The sequence below is a fragment of the Mustelus asterias genome, chromosome 10 (genome assembly GCF_964213995.1).
Source record: "Mustelus asterias chromosome 10, sMusAst1.hap1.1, whole genome shotgun sequence".
NCBI lineage: Eukaryota > Metazoa > Chordata > Chondrichthyes > Carcharhiniformes > Triakidae > Mustelus > Mustelus asterias.
Window position 1 is genome coordinate 82,459,980 of NC_135810.1, and position 21,062 is coordinate 82,481,041.

At 43.6% G+C, this 21,062-nt stretch overlaps 1 protein-coding gene across 2 annotated transcripts in view; it reads left to right on the forward strand.

Moving 5' to 3' along the window:
• LOC144499709 (protein THEM6-like) overlaps positions 1-21,062 on the forward strand; it is a 50,506-nt gene that overhangs the window by 22,566 nt on the left and 6,878 nt on the right. The window lies entirely within an intron of this gene.

The following is a 21,062-nucleotide window of genomic DNA, read 5'->3' on the forward strand; positions in this document are numbered from 1 at the left end:
CTTTTTGACAGCAGAGTTGCTGATGGGGAAAAGGCTAAAGACCCAATTTCCTTTATTCCAAAGACCCAACATCATCTTACAAGATCATGACCGTGTAAGGTATCACCAGAAAATACAAAGAGAAACAGTCAAACTGGTCTAATCACCAGCATACAGTGACAGCACTACCCATGTTAGTACTGGGACAAAAAGGTGTGGATAAGAGATCATTAGACAAAGAGCAAACTTAGCAACCGTAATCATATCTTACAAATACTACATTGGTTTTTTTGAAGAAACATAGACACTGATAAGTTGCAAGGCATTATTGTGTTACCATGATGCAAATGACGTGATGGACCCTACAGCAAACATCTCAAGAAGTGATGCTCAAGTCCATGAACCAAGTGTAGACCAAGCAACCTTAAGCAAGAATACACGAGGCACGATCAGGGAGATTTTTACAAGCACCAAACAAGCTCAATTGTGTTGTCATGATTTTGCGGGGAGATAGTGGGAAAGTAAATAGTTTTTTCACAGTTTTGAGATTATACTTGGAGGGGACGAGGTGGTGAGGTTAATTGTATGAAAGGTTAATTGTTATGTTAGTCAGACGGTGTTCATGATGATGTAAGCATGACAACAGGGTCGGAAATCCTGAGGTGGGAGGGAGAGGAGCCTGAGGTAGCGGTACATATTGGTACCGCTGATGTGGGTAGGAAGGGAGAAGGGGTCATGAAAAGGGAGTACAGGGAATTAGGGAGACAGCTGAGAAAGAGGAAAGCAAAGGTAGTAATCTCAGGATTACTGCCTGTGCCACGGGAAGGTGAGGGCAGGAATGGAGTGAGGTGGAAGATGAATGTGTGGCTGAGGGACTGGTGCAGGGGGCAGGGATTCAGGTTCCTGGACCATTGGGACCTCTTTAGGGGCAGGGGTGATTTGTATACAAAAAACGGGTGGAACTTGAATCACAGGGACCAATATCCTGGCCGGTAGGTTGGCTAAGGCTACAGGGGAGAATTTAAACTAGATAGGTTGGGGGGAGGGGAGCTAGAAGAGTTGACTGGGATCAAGGAACTAATTGATGGGGGGGAGGATGCAGGGGTAAGGGGAATTACTAAATTAATGGTAGAGGAGAGGGTGCAAGTGAATGAAGGCGGTAATTTAGATAAGGGAGTAGAGGGAGAGGGTGTTCGCGACTCATCAAAGCGGGTCCAGATAAAAGCTGGAATAAGGACACTTTGCCTGAATGCACGAAGCATTCGGAACAAGGTAAATGAGTTGATGGTGCAAATCAGCACAAGTGGGTACGATCTAGTGGCCATTACAGAAACGTGGCTGAAAGGTGACCAGGACTGGGAGATGAATATCCAGGGGTATCAGGCGTTTAGGAAGAATAGACAGGAAGGAAAAGGTGGTGGGGTCGCGCTATTAATAAGAGATAATATCAGGGTAGTACTGAGGGATGACATAGGCTCTGAGGAACAAAACGTGGAATCATTATGGGTAGAGATGAGGAATAGTAGAGGGAGAAAGACACTAGTAGATGTGGTATATAGGCCCCCAAATAATAATGTTGAGGTAGGGAGGGCTATAAACAAGCAGATAAGGGATGCGTGTAAAAACAGAACGGCAATAATCATGGGGGACTTCAACATGCACATTGACTGGCAGACTCAAGTCGGTAAGGGTGGAATGGAGGAAGAGTTCTTAGAATGCTGTCGGGATAGTTTCCTTGAACAGCATGTTACGGAACCGACAAGGGAACGAGCTATTTTGGATCTGGTATTGTGTAACGAGGTAGGTAGAATTAAGGAACTTATTGTGAAGGACCCTCTTGGGTCTAGTGACCACAATATGGTCGAATTTCTGATTCAGATGGAAGAGGAGAAAGTTTGGTCCCAAACCAGTGTCCTCTGTTTGAACAGAGGGAAATATGATAGGATGAGGGATGAATTGGCTAAGGTAGACTGGCAGGTAGGATAGCTGAGGAACAGTGGAGGATTTTTAAGGAGATCCTTTTCAGTTCTCAGCAAAAATATATTCCAGCAAAAAACAAGGATTGTAAGAAAAGGGAGAACCAGCCGTGGATAACGAAGGAAATAAAGGAGAGTATTAAAATAAAAACAGCTGCGTACAGAGTGGCCAAAAATAGTGGAGAAACAAGTGATTGGGAAAAATTTAAGAAACAACAAAGAGAGACTAAGAAAGCGATAAAGAAAGGAAGGATAGACTATGAAGCTAGGCTAGCAATTAATATAAAAAATGATAGTAAAAGTTTTTATAAATATATAAAAAGGAATAGAGTGGCTAGAGTGAATGTTGGACCCTTGGAGGACGAGAGGGGGGAGTTAATAGTGGGAAATGAGGATATGGCTGAGTCTTTAAATAAGTTTTTTGTGTCGGTCTTCACGGTGGAGGACACAAATAGTTTGCCAAATATTAACGATAGAGGGTTGGCAGCAGGAGAAATACTTAATACAATTAATGTTACCAGAGAGGCAGTGCTGGGTAAACTAATGGGACTGAAGGTGGACAAGTCCCCGGGTCCGGATGGAATGCATCCCAGGGTATTGAAAGAAATGTCAGAGGTAATAGTGGATGCGTTAGTGATTATTTATCAAAACTCGTTGCATTCTGGGGTAGTGCCGGTTGATTGGAAAACGGCTAATGTTACGCCGCTGTTTAAAAAAGGAAGGAGACAAAAGGCGGGTAACTATAGGCCGGTCAGCTTAACGTCTGTAGTAGGGAAAATGCTGGAATCCATTATTAAAGAGGAGATAGCAGGGCATCTGGATAGAAATGATTCGATCAATCAGACGCAGCATGGATTCATGAGGGGAAAGTCATGCTTGACGAACATGTTGGATTTTTATGAAGATGTGACTAGGGCGGTTGATGGAGGAGAACCGGTGGATGCGGTGTTTTTGGATTTCCAAAAGGCGTTTGATAAGGTGCCCCATAAAAGGCTGCTGAAGAAGATTAGGGCACACGGAGTTGGGGGTAGTGTGTTAAAGTGGATTGGGGACTGGCTATCCGACAGGAAGCAAAGAGTCGGAATAAATGGGTGTTTTTCCGGTTGGAGGAAGGTAACTAGTGGCGTGCCGCAGGGATCGGTACTCGGGCCGCAACTATTTACCATTTATATAGATAATCTGGAGGAGGGGACGGAGTGTAGGGTAACGAAGTTTGCAGACGACACAAAGATAAGTGGAAAAGTGAATCGTGTGGAGGACGGAGAAGATCTGCAGAGAGATTTGGACAGGCTGAGTGAGTGGGCGAGGATATGGCAAATGGAGTATAACGTTGATAAATGCGAGGTTATACACTTTGGAGGAAATAATAACAAATGGGATTACTATCTCAATGGAAACAAATTAAAACATGCTACCGTGCAAAGGGACCTGGGGGTCCTTGTGCATGAGACGCAAAAGCCCAGTCTGCAGGTACAACAGGTGATCAAGAAGGCAAATGGGATGTTGGCCTATATCGCGAGGGGGATAGAATATAAAAGCAGGGATGTCTTGATGCACCTGTACAGGGCATTGGTGAGGCCGCAGCTGGAATACTGTGTGCAGTATTGGTCCCCTTATATGAGGAAGGATATATTGGCATTGGAGGGAGTGCAGAGAAGGTTCACCAGGTTGATACCGGAGATGAGGGGTTTGGATTATGAGGAGAGGCTGAGGAGATTGAGTTTGTACTCGTTGGAGTTTAGAAGGATGAGGGGGGATCTTATGGAGACTTATAAGATAATGCGGGGGCTGGATAGGGTGGAGGCGGAGAGATTCTTTCCACTTAGTAAGGAAGTTAAAACTAGAGGACACAGCCTCAAAATAAAGGGGGGTCGGTTTAAGACAGAGTTGAGGAGGAACTTCTTCTCCCAGAGGGTGGTGAATCTCTGGAATTCTCTGCCCACTGAGGTGGTGGAGGCTACCTCGCTGAATATGTTTAAAGCGCGGATGGATGGATTCCTGATCGGTAAGGGAATTAAGGGTTATGGGGATCAGGCGGGTAAGTGGTACTGATCCACGTCAGATCAGCCATGATCTTATTGAATGGCGGGGCAGGCTCGAGGGGCTAGATGGCCTACTCCTGCTCCTATTTCTTATGTTCTTATGTAGATGACTAAGAGCTTCCAAGGAGCTTGGCAGAGAATGTGTCCAGAAAGCAATGTGCTTATCATGAGGTCTTGGGTGAAAATAATGTGAATACATAGTTCATAGATGAAATACTGACCAAGTCATTCCTATAGCAAGTAAAATCTCATTGATCCAGAAGACAACACAAGTAAAAGGCAACAAGTCAAGCACTCACTTGTGATCCTCTCAGCAACAAACATGGCAGGGAAAAGGCCTCAAACGGAGTAGCAGCTCCTGCAGATTTTTTCACTTCACTTAACAGTATTTGAACAATGAGTCTGTGGACTGGATAGAGGCACTGCAAACTGGATTGTGGCCCATGGATCATATATTGGACAAGCCTGCTCTAAAAGTCCATTTTATTACCGTTAAGGAAAAATGCTGTATCAGTTTAAACTATTAATGGAATTTCAGTGGGATTAGTTTGATAATGTTGGTGCAGATAGATTGTCTTCAATGGAAGACAGAAACTCAAAAGTTCTTACTGTTACATTTTCAATATGCTGTTAAGCTGAGTGTGATTGCCTTCTTGACCATGACCATATTGTACTGAAAAATGTGCCAGACTCTTATTATATAAGGTGTAAAGTGCTCTGCTTCTTCAGATGAGTCATTGCTGGAAATTTCTGGATTGAATCCATTTTACTACTACACAGTCATGTAAAATGGTCAGACATTCCAAAAATAACCAAATTGATATAATTTTCTTGCAGCTTGATTTGAAATTTGCAGCTGAAAATATCATTTTGAATGAAGGGCACCACAGAAACTGAAGTCGAGCAGTGAAATTTTATTGTGTGAACCACCCTTTGTTCTGACGCAGTCTTTTCAAATGTGCTTTTACAGTGGAAGCTGTTCAAAGCTATGCTGGCTTCTCAAATCCCTTTATACTGCCGAGCAAATTTAACAATAGTTAGATGACTGCACAATTGCCTGAGCTGTGCATTCGTAACTTTGACAGTCTGACTCAATGTGGGGCTGAGGTCCATATAGGCCACAAGTGCGATTAATATGTTCCATCATTGCAGAAATGAGATGACTTCTCAGTCACAAGTAGACCCAAGATGGCAGGCCAAACAGTAAAGTGGCTACAACATTGCGTTGCCACCAGTGATGCCTTTCACCAGATTCTTCCGAAACACCTGGTATAGGAACATTTCGCAGCCTCTGGTTGCAAAGGCTTTGATCATCCCAACAGAGTGTAGAATTGAGCTTCAGCTCACCTGCTCCCTCCCCTTTTCGGCTACTCTGAATCCACCCACATGTCTATCCAGTCTATCTTTTAACTTGCATATCTGCTCGGCCCATGCATTCCATCCTGCATTTTCACCTGCTTATTCTAAGCGTATCTCAGTCTGCTCATCGGCTTTGAATGCCTTCTTTGAATGCCCAGATGTTTCCCAATTTGATCTCCTGTCTACCCGTGTTTCTTCATCAACCTGGCCATTCCAATTGTTTCTCAGCCCAATCATGGGTTTCTCAATCAATATTTATGCCCACTCTTACATGCTTAGAAAATGCATTTTCTGTTTTTATTCATGATTTCCAGCATTTGGGGGTGGGGTGGTGGGGCATAAATGCAAGTTTGTATCCTGGCGTGATGTGACTGACCCCTACCTGAATGTGGGCATTGTCAAAGACTGCCTATGAAGGGATTTCTCTCAGTTCTGTACCACATGAAATCTCAGCATTCACTACGTACTTGAATTATAAAATGTTTTCAAGAAGTAGTGAAAGATTTTTTTTTTAATTAGCTGGCAATTCAGTAATGGATTCCAGTATGGACTTGGAGTTACTTGTCCAAGAGTGAGTGAAGGTTGGAATTTTCTTCCATACATGGGAATCGTGGATTGTTTGGGCAGTATTCATTTGGCAAATTATTTTGTTCTAGGAGTTGGTGGGTTACCTGGCCACAGTGAGTGCAGAAAAATTGAGCTGGTAATGTTTTGTTCATTAATGCACTCCACCCCACCAGATCATCTTGTATTTGTTGTGCCCAGATAACCCAGTAGTTCGGATGCAGGAGCGAGCAAGTCTGCCTCAAAAAGCCTATCCAAAAGGCAGTTGGATTTGAATTTTGAAAGGAACAGTATAGAAAGCGATGGGAAAGCACTGGAAAATAGGATTAGGATAGATAACTCCAATTGAAAAGCAGTGACACAGTGAAAGAGAAGGGAAAGCACAGGCAAGCACTGGAGGAAAAAGAATTAGTGCGAAGTGAAGACAGATGTGCCAAAAGACACAAAGTAACCTTGTAGCATTAAAATGAGAGTGAACACAGCTTCATCTTTGTAATTGAATACTTTGTGCATTACATGGTATAGCAGTCCTGTCCCCTCAAAAAGAGTGCATCAAACGATATGATATGGAACTTTCACCAATATTTCTGTAAAACTCTGCAATTCTGATACAGCTCTGTTCAATCATCAGATAATAAAAATCCACCCTTAAATTCTGCTGCCTTGTTGAGTTCTCCTACAAAAAGTGTAATAAATTTAATCTTCAAAAAAAAAATTACTGCTGTATTTAGTAAGAACATTAAAGTAAATGCATCCATTGGACATTTAAATTACATTGAGTTTATCCACCAATTGAACATGCTGGTGGCTGATCCATCTCTGCAGCTCAATACTTGAAATGAATGCTCTAAAGAGTAAAAGAATGTTTACATGTTTTTGACTGTTTAGGCAACTCTACTGAGGGCAAGGAGTCACCAAGGGTGAAATCAGAAGGAGAATCTATTGCCTTATCAGTTTGTCTCAATGTGTTTAACATAGTTACTCGATGCAATATCAAAGTGTTTGCCATAAACTTTAGAGGCAGCTAGGTGACCCTGGAATTGGTCCCATTTCCATCCATTTCTCTAATGCTGATTTTCTGCGAACTGCCATGTCACAAGATACCTCCCTACAACATGAAGGTGTTTGCCAACTTTAAATGTAGCTATGTCCATCCAGGATTTCAAAATGCACCTCTTTAGATTTTAAAATATTGAAATCAAGCCAGCAAAGAAATTTAAGAAAATATTGCTCGGTGGTTTTATCACAGAGAGAGGATTCTGACTTTGGAGCACTTAAATAAATTCCTTTTACATCTGCTGCTCTGTTGCTGACAGAAGGGTGGATTTTCTGTGTTCTTGCACATGGCTGGTTTCCTCCCTCTGTGCACTAGGTCCATTATTTTCCAGTGCATGTTCATGTCATTTCAAATATGTTGCCACGTGAGAAATTGAAAAATCTCCTCCCTCATCCCTGCTCTGTTTCTATTCTATTTCTCCTAATGTTACTGTCCGTGATTGCCGTTAATATTAGTGTTATTTGGTGTTATTTTACAAAGTCTAACCATAAAATGCTGTCATTATGAGGCAGTAGCTCTTGGAGTTTCCACAATAAAGATTGCAGAGGCATAGATCTGAAATTGTGGACTGCTGAGCACTCCACCGCAAAGGAAGGCTATTACCATACTGCAGACAGCACCTCTTTTATCATTTAATTTCTCCCATTCTCCACCCCATCACAGACTTTGCCTTTTTTTCTCTTTTCCACCCACGCCCCTTTCTGCTGTTTAAAACACAATGCAAATCTAACTTTTTCCCGTTCTGATGAAGGCCATCCACCTGAAATATTAACTCCGTCTCTCTCAACAGATGCAGCCTGACCAGCTGAGTATTTCCAGCATTTTATGTCTTTAGTTCAGGGGAGGCACTGGCCTAGTAATCCAGAGACCCATGCAATGCCCTGGAATCAGGATTCAAATCCCACCACGGCAGCGTGAATTCAATGAAAACCTGAAATTAAAAGTCTAATGACAACTGTGAAACCATTGTCGATTTTTTTTTAAAATTCATCTGGTTCGTTATGTCCTTCAGGGAAGGAAATCTGCTGTCATCACCCGGTCTGGCCTACATGTGACTGCAGATCCACAGTAATGTGGTTGACTCTTATCTTCCTCCCTCGAGGGCAATTAGGGATGGGCAATAAATGTTGGTCCAGCTCATGTCCCATAAAATTTAATCTTTAAAAATGTACTTCATTTATTTAAAAATAACACATCCATGATTTTTGTTTTCTGGTTAAGTAACTTTCTTGACACCAGAGAAGGTCCTTGTGGACCAACAATAGATGAATGCCAGATTTCTACATAGCTTTTATTATCCTGTAGCCATCAATTATCTCCCATTATTCCACCGACTAAGAAACAGTTTAGGTGCCTTGGGCCTCGCTTCAGAGCAGCCAGGGTTTTGAGTATTACAGTAACGTGTTGCATGTTGCACAACTTCTCAATCCAAAGAAAGCCTATGTGAAGGGGAGCATCAGGAATAACTATCATTTTTTCAAATTATTTTTATTGAATATTTTTCCCCATTTTGCAAACAATGCAACCAACCCTCAAGGATTGGTACAGAACAGCATAATCAGTTTTCCCCAAATACATACAGAAAAAGACATGAGAACACCAATGCAGTTGGTTCGGTTTATTCATTGCAAATGACACCTCCAAAGATACAAACAATGAAAGGATGTTTCAGATAAAGCCATGAGTACATGGCGCAATGGTGCATGCCCTCGCTCACACGATACAAGACACAGAGCCGCATCACTTATTGGAAAACCTTATAGGAGTAAGTCAGACAACGCGGAGCCCAACTTCTCTCAGGATCCAGAGCAAAATACTTGCTTAGACTCCACAGACATCAGGATTTATTTTCCACCGGGGAAACCTTAGCACCAAGAAAAAGAGCCATCTTATTAAGGATAAATGTGGTAAAAACTGCTGATGCAGCTGCTCAAAAGGCAACAGGAAGGCACGTGCGCGCACACACACACCACCACAACCCCCCCCCCCCCCCTTCCCTCCTTTGATAGGATAAGTGCTATGCAACTTACAGCGCGCACCCTCCAACAGAACAAAGGAAACCCAGTGCCAATCATAAGCAAAGGATATTTTCCTGTACTACCAATGTCCGGATAACTTCTCAAGCTCTTTAAGGATACTAAAGCATCAGGTTTTAATTTTGACACAGGGCCAAAGGCAGAGTGGGCAGACCCTCACACCCACCCTGCGTCCTTGGCACAGCACAGATGTAATAGGATCAAATCCGTGTCTCAAGCTTAAAGTAATGCTGCCGGTGTGATATTGTACGCTAAGTCTTCCCCCGCTCCATCAAAGCAGCATGCCGAGGGATGCCTTGTGTTTGAATAATTGTATTCCCCACACAATCCAGGATTTTCAAACTAGCTACTGCCATTGTGTTTTCAGCCAAGGAGAATATAGGATATTGACATAGGTATAGAAAAGACTGGTCAGCCAAAGATTTTCACACCACACTTAGGAACCAACCAAAGCTACTTTCCCCATCTCCAGATATCCCAGAGGACTTGTTGGGTCATACTGACAACCACTACAGCAAACCAACCACAATATTAGCCATGATAAGAGTAAAGGATATCAAATAGGATATACCATCATTATAAATGCAAGGATGATAAAAGACCGATAAATATTGCACAGCCCTATTGCCATGCAACTTATCCAATACTCTCCCCAACACTTTCAAGCTCTTCAAGGATATTAAACCAATAGGATTCATTTTTAACACTGGACCAGAAGCAATGTAGGTATTCCCCTGTGCCACCTTGCACCCCTGGCATAATGAGGATATTGTAGGATCAAATCTGTGTCTTAAGCTTGGAGTAATTAAAGGAACACACTGAGCGATGCATTCCATGGGCGGCCTGGTGGCACAATGATTAGCACTACTGCCTCAGAGTGCCAAGGACCTGGGTTTGACTTGGCCTTGGGTTTCGTCCAGGTGTTCCAGTTTCCTCCCACAGTCCAAAGGCATGCAGGTTAGGTGGATTGGCCATGCTAAATTGCCTCTTAGTGTCCAAGGATGTGCGGGTTAGGTGGATTGACCATGCTAAATTGCCTCTTAGTGTCCAAAGGTGGATTAGCCATGGTAAATGCGCAGGATTATGGGGATAAAGTGGGGGGATGGGCTAGGGTAAGATGCTCTTTTGGAGAGTCAGTACAGGCTACATGGGACAAATGGCCTCCTTCTGCACTTAGGGTTATATCACCAAATGGACATCCCTAGTTTTCAAAGCTAGATCACCCCAGTCAACATGATAAATAACATCACAAAATCAAAAAAAGTGTAACAACAATGGATAAAGTCCAGGATTAGTGATGAACTAATGGTAGGGCGTTGGGGAGAGTTACAGAACAAAGAGATCTAGGGGTACAGGTTCAAAGCTCCTTGAAAGTGCAGTCACAGGTGGACAGAGTAGTGAAGAAGGCATTCAGCATGCGTGGTTTCATTGGTCAAAACATTGAATACAGGAATTGGGACGTCTTATTGAAGTTGTACAAGACATTGGTAAGGCCACACTTGGAATACTGTGTACAGTTCTGATCACCCTATTATAGAAAGGATATTATTAAACTAAAAAGAGTGCAGAAAAAATTTAATAGGATGCTACCGGGACTTGATGGTTTGAGTTATAAGGAGAGGCTGGATAGACTGGAGCGTAGGAGGCTGAGGGATGATCTTATAGAGGTCTATAAAATAATGAGGAGCATAGATCAGCTAGATAGTCAATATCTTTTCCCAAAGGTAGGAGAGTCTAAAACTAGAGGCATAGGTTTATGGTGAGAGGGGAGAGATTCAAAAGGGTCCAGAGGAGCAATTGTTTCACACAGAGGGTGGTGAGTGTCTGGAACAAGCTGCCAGAGGTAGTAGTAGAGGCAGGTACAATTTTGTCTTTTAAAAAGCGTTTAGCCAGTTATATGGATAAGATGGCTATAGAGGGATATGGGCCAAACGTGGGCAATTGGGATTAGCTTAGTGGTTAAAAACAAAGGGGCGGCATGAACAAGTTGGGCCGAGGGGCCTGTTTCCATTTCTGGAAATCTCTATGAATATGACTCTATAACTGCTTATGATTCCAAATTATTGGCATTCACTGAGTTTAGAGAGGCCACAGCCTTAGTAGGATTGCCGAATAGCCATGAGAGTCCATCGGATGTCATCCTCAGGATGGCAGGATAAAGCACAGCAAACTATATTCAGACAGCTTTTAGCCTTATCAAAGCATCTGCGAGCGAAGCTATGGAAATACCTGAATACTGGCTGTGGATCAGGCCTCGAAAACAGAATACGATGGGTGGGATTTTACTGCCTCGCTCAGGCAAGATAGTAAAATCCCGCCCGAGGCCATCGGAGATTCCCATTCTGGGACCCTCGCCCGCCCCAATTCCAGGGTGGGCGACATGCCCTTTCACGATTAACACGCCCATCTTTCATGTCAAGATTTAAAATATGTGGTAGCCAGTTCTCAAAAAAACATTAGCTGGGAGCTCGGCACAGCTCCTTCTGGAAAGCCAGTCACACGGACACTCTTCCTCCGGCCCCAGCTTTCCAGATCGATTAAAATATCTGACATTCCATGTAGATGATTTTCTAAGGATTGAAAGTGGGCCTCATTCGCGAAGATAAGGATTCTTACCTCTGCTTCATTATCTTATCGGTAAACTGCAGTTCAGCAATATGAGCAGTGGAATTCTGTGCAAAACAACCAAATTTGTCATCTATAACTTTAATCATATTGGCAGTCATCATCTACAATGCCTTCGACATTGCTGATTCGGGAGCCCGTTCATTGATCAAACTAGCATATTGAGAGCTCAGCTCCACCCCCGCTGCCTCTAACTGCTTCTTTCAGTCGAGGATCTTCATGACTTTACTTGGCATTATGACCCAAAACTTAACCAGAAGCGTTCCAGGGACGTAGTAGAGAGTTTCCACTCCAGGATTAGGTACTTACGGGCTGTGCATCAGGTTAACTGAAAGGATTAAAAGTTTGAAGTTTTAAAATTTGTTTATTAATGTCACAAGTAGGATTACTGCAATGAAGTTACTGTGAAAATCCCATGGTCGCCACGCCCCGGCGCCTGTTGGGATACACGGAGGGAGAATTTAGCATGGCCAATACACCTAACCAGCACGTCTTTCGGACCATGGGAGAAAACCGGAGCACCCGGAGGAAACTCACGCAGACACGGGGAGAACGTGCAGACTCCGCACAGACAGTGACCCAAGGCGGGAATCGAACCTGGACCCCTGGCGCTGTGAGGCATGATGTGGAGATGCCGGCGTTGGACTGGGGTAAACACAGTAAGAAGTCTCACAACACCAGGTTAAAGACCTGTTGGACTTTAACCTGGTGTTGTGAAACGAGACTTCTTGCTGTGAGGCAGCAGTGCTAACCACTGCGTCACCGTGCTGCCCATGTAACATGAGGTTGGCATCAAGCTGCTTGTGAAACGCCATGAATATAATGGAACAATCAAATATTAAATGATGAGTAGCACCAGAGTCGTAGAAACTCTGCTGTTCCCCAACTATCCTCATTTGTTGAGGGAGAATCAAGGGATGGTGAGGAGGTAGCACAGAAAAATGAGCTATTATACCACTTTGCAATCAACAATGCCAAGGATGAGTTCATTGTGCAGATTTTGGTAAACCTGTTTATTCCCTCAATTTCCATAATTTCCTCTGCATATAATGGCTCATTCCCAACTGCCACTCCTTCAATTCCTAAATGAAGCATATTTACACCAGTGAACCAATTATGACATCCTGATAATGCAGACTAATAACCTGCTAGGAAAACACATAGAACATAGAACAGTACAGCACAGAACAGGCCCTTCGGCCCACGATGTTGTGCCGAGCTTTATCTGAAACCAAGATCAAGCTATCCCACTCCCTACCATCCTGGTGTGCTCCATGTGCCTATCCAATAACCGCTTAAATGATCCTAAAGTGTCTGACTCCACTATCACTGCAGGCAGTCCATTCCACACCCCAACCACTCTCTGCGTGAAGAACCTACCTCTGATATCCTTCCTATATCTCCCACCATGAACCCTATAGTTATGCCCCCTTGTAATAGCTCCATCCACCCGAGGAAATAGTCTTTGAACGTTCACTCGATCTATCCCCTTCATCATTTTATAAACCTCTATTAAGTCTCCCCTCAATCTCCTCCGCTCCAGAGAGAACAGCCCCAGCTCCCTCAACCTTTCCTCATAAGACCGACACTCCAAACCAGGCAGCATCCTGGTAAATCTCCTCTGCACTCTTTCCAGCGCTTCCACATCCTTCTTATAGTGAGGTGACCAGAACTGCACACAATATTCCAAATGTGGTCTCACCAAGGTCCTGTACAGTTGCAGCATAACCCCACGGCTCTTAAACTCCAACCCCCTGTTAATAAAAGCTAACACACTATATGCCTTCTTCACAGCTCTATCCACTTGAGTGGCAACCTTTAGAGATCTGTGGATATGGACCCCAAGATCTCTCTGTTCCTCCACAGTCTTCAGAACCCTACCTTTGACCCTGTAATCCACATTTAAATTTGTCCTACCAAAATGAATCACCTCACATTTATCAGGGTTAAACTCCATTTGCCATTTTTCAGCCCAGCTTTGCATCCTATCTATGTCTCTTTGCAGCCTACAGCACCCCTCCACCTCATCCACTACTCCACCAATCTTGGTGTCATCAGCAAATTTACTGATCCACCCTTCAGCCCCCTCCTCTAAGTCATTAATAAAAATCACAAAGAGCAGAGGACCAAGCACCGATCCCTGCGGCACTCCGCTAGCAACCTGCCTCCAGTTTGAAAATTTTCCATCCACCACCACCCTCTGTCTTCGATCAGATAGCCAGTTACCTATCCAATCGGCCAACTTTCCCTCTATCCCACACCTCCTTACTTTCATCATAAGCCGACCATGGGGGACCTTATCAAACGCCTTACTAAAATCCATGTATATGACATCAACCGCCCTACCTTCATCAACACACCTAGTTACCTCCTCAAAAAATTCTATCAAATTTGTGAGGCACGATTTGCCCTTCACAAATCCGTGCTGACTATCCCGGATTAATCCGCATCTTTCTAAATGGTCGTAAATCCCATCCCAAAGGACCTTTTCCATCAATTTACCAACCACCGAAGTCAGACTAACCGGTCTATAATTACCAGGGTCATTTCTATTCCCTCTCTTAAACAGAGGAACAACATTTGCCACTCTCCAGTCCTCTGGCACCATCCCCGTGGACAGTGAGGACCCAAAGATCAAAGCCAAAGGCTCTGCAATCTCATCCCTCGCCTCCCAAAGAATCCTAGGATACATTTCATCAGGCCCAGGGGACTTATCGACCTTCAGTTTATTCAAAACTGCCAGTACATCCTCCCTCCGAACATCTATTTCCTCCAGCCTATTAGCCTGTAACACCTTCTCTTCCTGAAAAACATGGCCCCTCTCCTTGGTGAACACTGAAGAAAAGTATTCATTCATCACCTCGCCTATCTCTACTGATTCCATACACAAGTTCCCACCACTGTCCTTGACCGGCCCTAACCTCACCCTGGTCATTCTTTTATTCCTCACATAAGAGTAAAAAGCCTTGGGGTTTTCCTTGATCCGACCCGCCAAGGACTTCTCATGTCCCCTCCTAGCTCTCCTCAGCCCCTTTTTCAGCTCATTCCTTGCTAACTTGTAACCCTCAATCGAGCCATCTGAACCTTGTTTCCTCATCCCTACATAAGCTTCCCTCTTCCTTTTCACAAGACATTCCACCTCTTTTGTGAACCACGGTTCCCTCACTCGGCCATTTCCTCCCTGCCTGACAGGGACATACCTATCAAGGACACCCAGTATTTGTTCCTGCAGAAGTTCCAAATTTTTGCATCAGTAATGGTCTTGGCGTCATTTCTCAGCAAAGTGTCCACCCGTAGGACATTCAGTAGCTTTAACCTAACTACTATAAGGCTGCTGTCGCTCAAGTGAGGAATCCTGAGATGCCTGTAATTGGTCATTTCTGGGAGTTCAGAGGACCAGGACCCTCATAGACTGCAGTATCTTGGCTTCCAGTGGGGCAGTGTGGCCCAGCTAGCTTTCTGGCAACATGATGGATATTGAAAGGAAGAGCAATATGTGCCATTCCACTGTTGATGAAACAGACTCTTAGTGTGAAGGCTCAGTGGAGGTGATCACGTACACTAGGATAGACTGCAGAGTGCTGACACCCTGTGACAGAACGCCACACAAGCTAGTAGCAGATGCCTTCAAACTTTCAGCCGTTGTATAGCAATTCCTCAATAGCCTTTTTAATACATTATATAATTTCATGAGTGCTGAAAGGAGTTTGCCTGTGAAGGCTGGGTTCCTGAAGTTAGTGTTTTAATCTTTCAGTGAAGTTATCCCATGGCATGCTGTCTTCCTGGGCTATTATTTATTCTATTACCCTGCTGCCACTAAGTTGTGCTAGGTACTTCACAGGAACAAAAACAGAAAATGCTGGAAAATCTCAGCAGGTCTGACAGCATCTGCAGAGCCAATGTTTCGAGTCTGGATGACCCTTCGTCAGAACTCAGCTCCCCACAGATGCTGTCAGACTTGGTGAGATTTTCCAACATTTTCTGTTTTTGTTTCAGATTCCAGCATCTGCAGTATTGTGCTTTTATTTCACTAAGAGCAGGCCCACCCTGAGTGCTGGTCCCAGTGTAGTAATTGGGGGAACTGGAGTGTGTGATGGTGCTTCTGAAGGAATTGCTGTCCCCTTCATCAGATGTTCACAAGCTAGAGAAAGGGGTGAATTTAAATGGCACTGACAGTAGCCATGACTGGCTTTGCTATGCAACATGAGGTTAGCATCAAGCTGGTTGTGAGACTGCATGAATATAATGGAACAGTCAAATATTAAACAGATACCCAATCAGCGTCATTCCAGTCTTGCCAACTCCAATGCTTTTTGCTCTTGATGGACCTGTGATATCCAGAGCTGTTTGTTCCATTTTACTAAAGCCTTGGATATTAGCTAGTCCTCACTCAGTCTCACTCCTTCACTTGAGCTGTGAGGCATTTCTTCCTGCAGGAACTGGGAGGGATTTATTGAGAGGTATTGCAAAGTGATATGCATATATGTGAATAGGTTTATGCTGAGAGGGGAAGAAAAAGCAAACTGAGTAGGAAAGGGTGGTGTTCAACGGAAAGAAAATGGCCGGTCTGAAGTTAGAGACGAGTTATTAGAGAAGTTAATTGTTTTGCAATTGCTACCAGGTCAGAACAGAATGCTGCTGGTGGCTGTTGTGTGGGTGTTATTGGAATGGAGATGGTACAGGCTGGTGGAGAGGAATGTGGTGCAGGGGAGGAAGTGTTTAATGTGCTGTGGGGAAGAGGAGATGGGAAAGTGTATAGCAGATAAACTGGATGTCAGAAGAAAGCGGCCCGGGGGTGTTTGTGCATAAATCTCTTGTTGGCAGGACAAGTTGACTAAGCAATTAATAAAGCGTATGGCATCCTAGGCTTATACAGAGACACATGGAGTACATGAGCCAAGAAGCTATGTTAAGCCTGGATAAAAGATTAATTGGCCCCAGCTGGAGTACTGTAACCTATTCTTGGCACCATACTTTAGGAAGTATGTAAAGGTTTTGGAAAGGGTACAGAGGAGATTTACTAGAATGGTCCCAGGAATGAGGCATTACAGCTTTACGGATAGATTGGACAATGTGTGATTGTTCATAGAGCAGACACCATTAAGAAGTAATTTGGTAAACGTATTTAAAATTCTGAAAGGTTTAGATAGAGTAAATAAAGATAAACTGCTTCTAATAGCTAAAGAGTCATTAACCAGAGGGCACAGATTTAAGGTGATTAGTAAAAGAACCAGGTACAACATGAGGAAAAACGTTTTTACGTAATGAGTGGTTACGATTTGAAATGTACTGCCTGATAAGATGTTGGATGCAAATTCATTATTAACTTTCAAAAAAGAATTGGATAAATACTTGAAGGGGAATAAATTTGCAGGGGTGTAAGGAAAGCGCCTGGGACTGGGACTAATTGCATAGCTGTTTGAAAGAACTGGTACAGGCTCAAGGGATGAAATGACCTCCACCTGTGCTGTACCATTCAATGATTCGTTGAAAACCTGAACTCTCACTCACTCGCTGCTCTGGTCAGAATGCATTTTCCTGCATTGAATCCGTGTTCTAGGAGTGATGCTCCTCTCATTGACAAAGTCTGCTACCTTTCTCCAGGTCTGTTTAATGTTCTTCTTTTGCACCCTTTCTATCTGATGTCTTCCTATACCCTCATCTCTTCAACATACATTCAGTCTTTTAGTAGCATTCTGCAGGCCTGCCAGAAATCCTGCCCTGATAGTGAGCAAGCTGCCCATCACCAGTGCAATCTGGATGTTGACATCCCCTTGTTCAAGAAGGGGAGTAGAGACAACCCTGGTAATTATAGACCGGTGAGCCTTACTTCTGTTGTGGGCAAAGTATTGGAAAGGATTATAAGAGATAGGATTTATAATCACCTAGAAAGGAATAATTTGATTAGGGATAGTCAGCACGGTTTTGTGAAAGGTAGGTCGTGCCTCACAAACCTTATTGAGTTCTTTGAGAAGGTGACCAAAGAGGTGGATGAGGGTAAAGCGGTTGATGTGGTGTATATGGATTTCAGCAAAGCGTTTGATAAGGTTCCCCATGGTAAGCTTTTGCAGAAAATGCGGACACATGGGATTGAGGGTGATTTAGTGGTTTGGATCAGGAATTGGCTAGCTGTAAGAAAACAGAGGGTGGTGGTTGATGGGAAATATTCATCCTGGAGTTCGGTTACTAGTGGTGTACCGCAAGGATCTGTTTTGGGGCCACTGCTGTTTGTCATTTTTATTAATGACCTGGATGAGGGCGTGGAAGGATGGTTTAGTAAATTTGCGGATGACACTAAAGTCGGTGGAGTTGTAGACAGTGCGGAGGGAAGTGACAGGTTACAGAGGGACATAGATAAGCTGCAGAGCTGGGCTGAGAGGTGGCAAATGGAGTTTAATGCGGATAAGTGTGAGGTGATTCACTTTGGAAGGAGTAACAGGAATACAGAGTACTGGGCTAATGGTAAGATACTTGGTAGTGTGGATGAACAGAGGGACCTGGGTGTCCATGTGCATAGATCCCTGAAAGTTGGCACCCAGGTTGATAGGGTTGTTAAGAAGGCGTACGGTGTGTTAGCTTTTATTGGTAGAGGGATTGAGTTTCGGAGCCAGGAGGTCATGCTGCAACTGTACAAAACTTTGGTGCGGCCGCATTTGGAGTATTGCATACAGTTCTGGTCGCCGTATTATAGGAAAGATGTGGAAGTGTTGGAAAGGGTGCAGAGGAGATTTACCAGGATGTTGCCTGGTATGGTGGGAAAATCATATGAGGAAAGGCTGAGGGGCTTGAGGTTGTTTTCGTTAGAGAGAAGAAGGTTAAGAGGTGACTTAATAGAGGCATACAAGATGATCAGAGGATTAGATAGGGTGGATAGTGAGAGCCTTTTTCCTCGGATGGTGATAGCTAGCACGAAGGGACATAGCTTTAAATTGAGGGGTGAGAGATATAGGACAGATGTTAGAGGTAGGTTCTTTACTCAGAGAGTAGTAAGGGCGTGGAATGCCCTGCCTGCAGCAGTAGTGGACTCGTCAACATTAAGAGCATTCAAATGGTTATTGGATAAACATATGGATGATATTGGAATAGTGTAGATTAGAGAGGCTTTAGATTGGTTCCACTGGTCGGCGCAACATCGAGGGCCAAAGGGCCTGTACTGCGCTGTAATGTTCTATGTTCTAATCAGGCCTAGCAGTTATAGTGCTCAGAATGATGATGCCGGGGGCATTGTACCCACCCCTTCGCCTATAGCCACTTAATATTTCCCCAAAAACTCAAATGACCTCTTTTTCTGTTCTGTCCTTGCCATACTTCCTGTGCCCAGTAAACTGAATTAAGAATCTTCTCCCAGTATCTTCAGATCCTTTGTTACAAACCAAAGGAAATAAATGTATAGAATGACCCCAACAAAAAATCAATTGACAAGATTTCACTTTTTAGAACTTCTACTTGAACAATCAAACCAAAATCAACATAAACTGAACATGAATTAATATAGCAATCAGTCAATATAAGCTATAAATTACACATTAAATAGCAGATATAGCAAATATTAAATCTAATGGATTTACTGGGCAGTCCACAAAATAGAGGGCACCAATTTCAGCCACAAAGCCCTTCAAGGCTCTGAACATCCTCAGGTAAATTTCCTTTTCTTCAAGACCAATTCTCATTCGATAACAGCTTCCAATCAAGCTGAGTTCCACAGGTACAATCTAACAAATTCTCCAGTACCACCTCTGCTCTGCTCACAATAGTTTGGATGGCATGGATCCACCAGTATTATATTTATCTGAAGACTCTGTGACAAAGCTGGACATTGTATGGCTGAGTCTGGTCAGTCAGCTGCTTTAAGCTACAGAAGTAGCTGCAAGAACCATCGTTGCCTTTGTTTTTTTTTCAGCCTGCTTGCGCTGCACCCTTGGGTGACCTGAGTTCTGATGGCCGTTTGTCTTTTATCTGGTTTAAACCAGTTTGAGTTTCCCTGGAAAGCAGTGTCAGTGCACCCAACCGGTGCTTTGGGAAAGATGGTGGTGTAGTGGGGATATCACTGATCCAGACATCTAGAGGCACCAGGCTAACCTTCTGGGGACATGGGTTCAAATTCCACTACGGCACTGGTGGAATTTAAATTCAATTAATACAATCAGGATTATAAAGCAACTTTCATGACAACTATCATCAATTGTAAAAACCAATCTGATTTACCAATGTCTTTCAGAAAAGAAATCTGCCATTCTTACCCTACACATGACTCCAGCTCCATTTCAATGTGGTCGACTCTTAAATGCCCTCTAAAACAGCCCTAGAACGTGTTGTGTGTGTGGTATCTGTCTCTTTAAGATAGTACAGCAGAAGTGAGTCACCTGACTTGAAGGACCAATGGAAACTGAGTGAGTAATCACACCAGAGGGTGAAGTCCTCTGCGCAGAATCATCTAGAAGCCATGTTGTCAACACGTAAAGGTTGGAGCTCTGCTCCAGGGCAGCCGAGCTGCAGACCTCCTGTACGTAAGTTTCTCTTATCAATAAATACGTTTTGTTCCTAACAAAGTCTGAAATCTCTTGATGATTCCATAACAGCCACAACATAACAGAACTCCATTGAGTTCAAGAGCAATTAGGGATGAGCATCAAATGCTGGTTTTGCCAGCAATGCCAACATCCCACAAAAGATCAAAAAAATACACCCAACCTATTCAGACAACAGCTCACATACAATACCCCACTGGCTGCACAAACTGCAGATTGCATCACCACTTCCATGGTTTTGCTATACCTTATCAGATAGATCTCCTTCAGTAAAATGTTTTGAATGTTAAATCTCAAATAGAGAATGTTAAGAGGAGATTTGATAAAGTGCGCAAAATCATAAGGCATATACACGGGGACAAACTTTCCATTGGGAGAAGGGTTGAAAACCAGGGGATCCCAAATTAAAGTGGCAAAAGAACCAGAGGCAATATGAGGAAGTCTGAAATACACTACCTGAAGGTATACTGGATCCAGATTTTCATTCTTATTGTTTATTACAATCTGATTTTCACATATTTTGCCAACTTTCAATGGCAGGACAGACCCAGTAGAGGTGGCGGCACAGTGGTATACAGTCGGGAGGGAGTTGCCCTGGGAGTCCTTAACATTGACTCTGGACCCCATGAAGGCTCATGGCTTCAGGCTAAACATGGGCAAGGAAACTTCTTACTGGTTACCACGTACCGTCCTCCTTCGGCCTGATGAATCAGTATTCCTCCATGTTGAACGACACTTGGAGGAAGCACTGAGGGTGGCAAGGGCACAAAATGTACTCTGGGTGGGGGATTTCTATGTCCACCACCAAGCGTGGCTCAGCAGCAGCACTACTGATCGAGCGGGTCAGGTCCTAAAGGATATAACTGCTAGACTGGGTCTGCAGCAGGTGGTGAAGG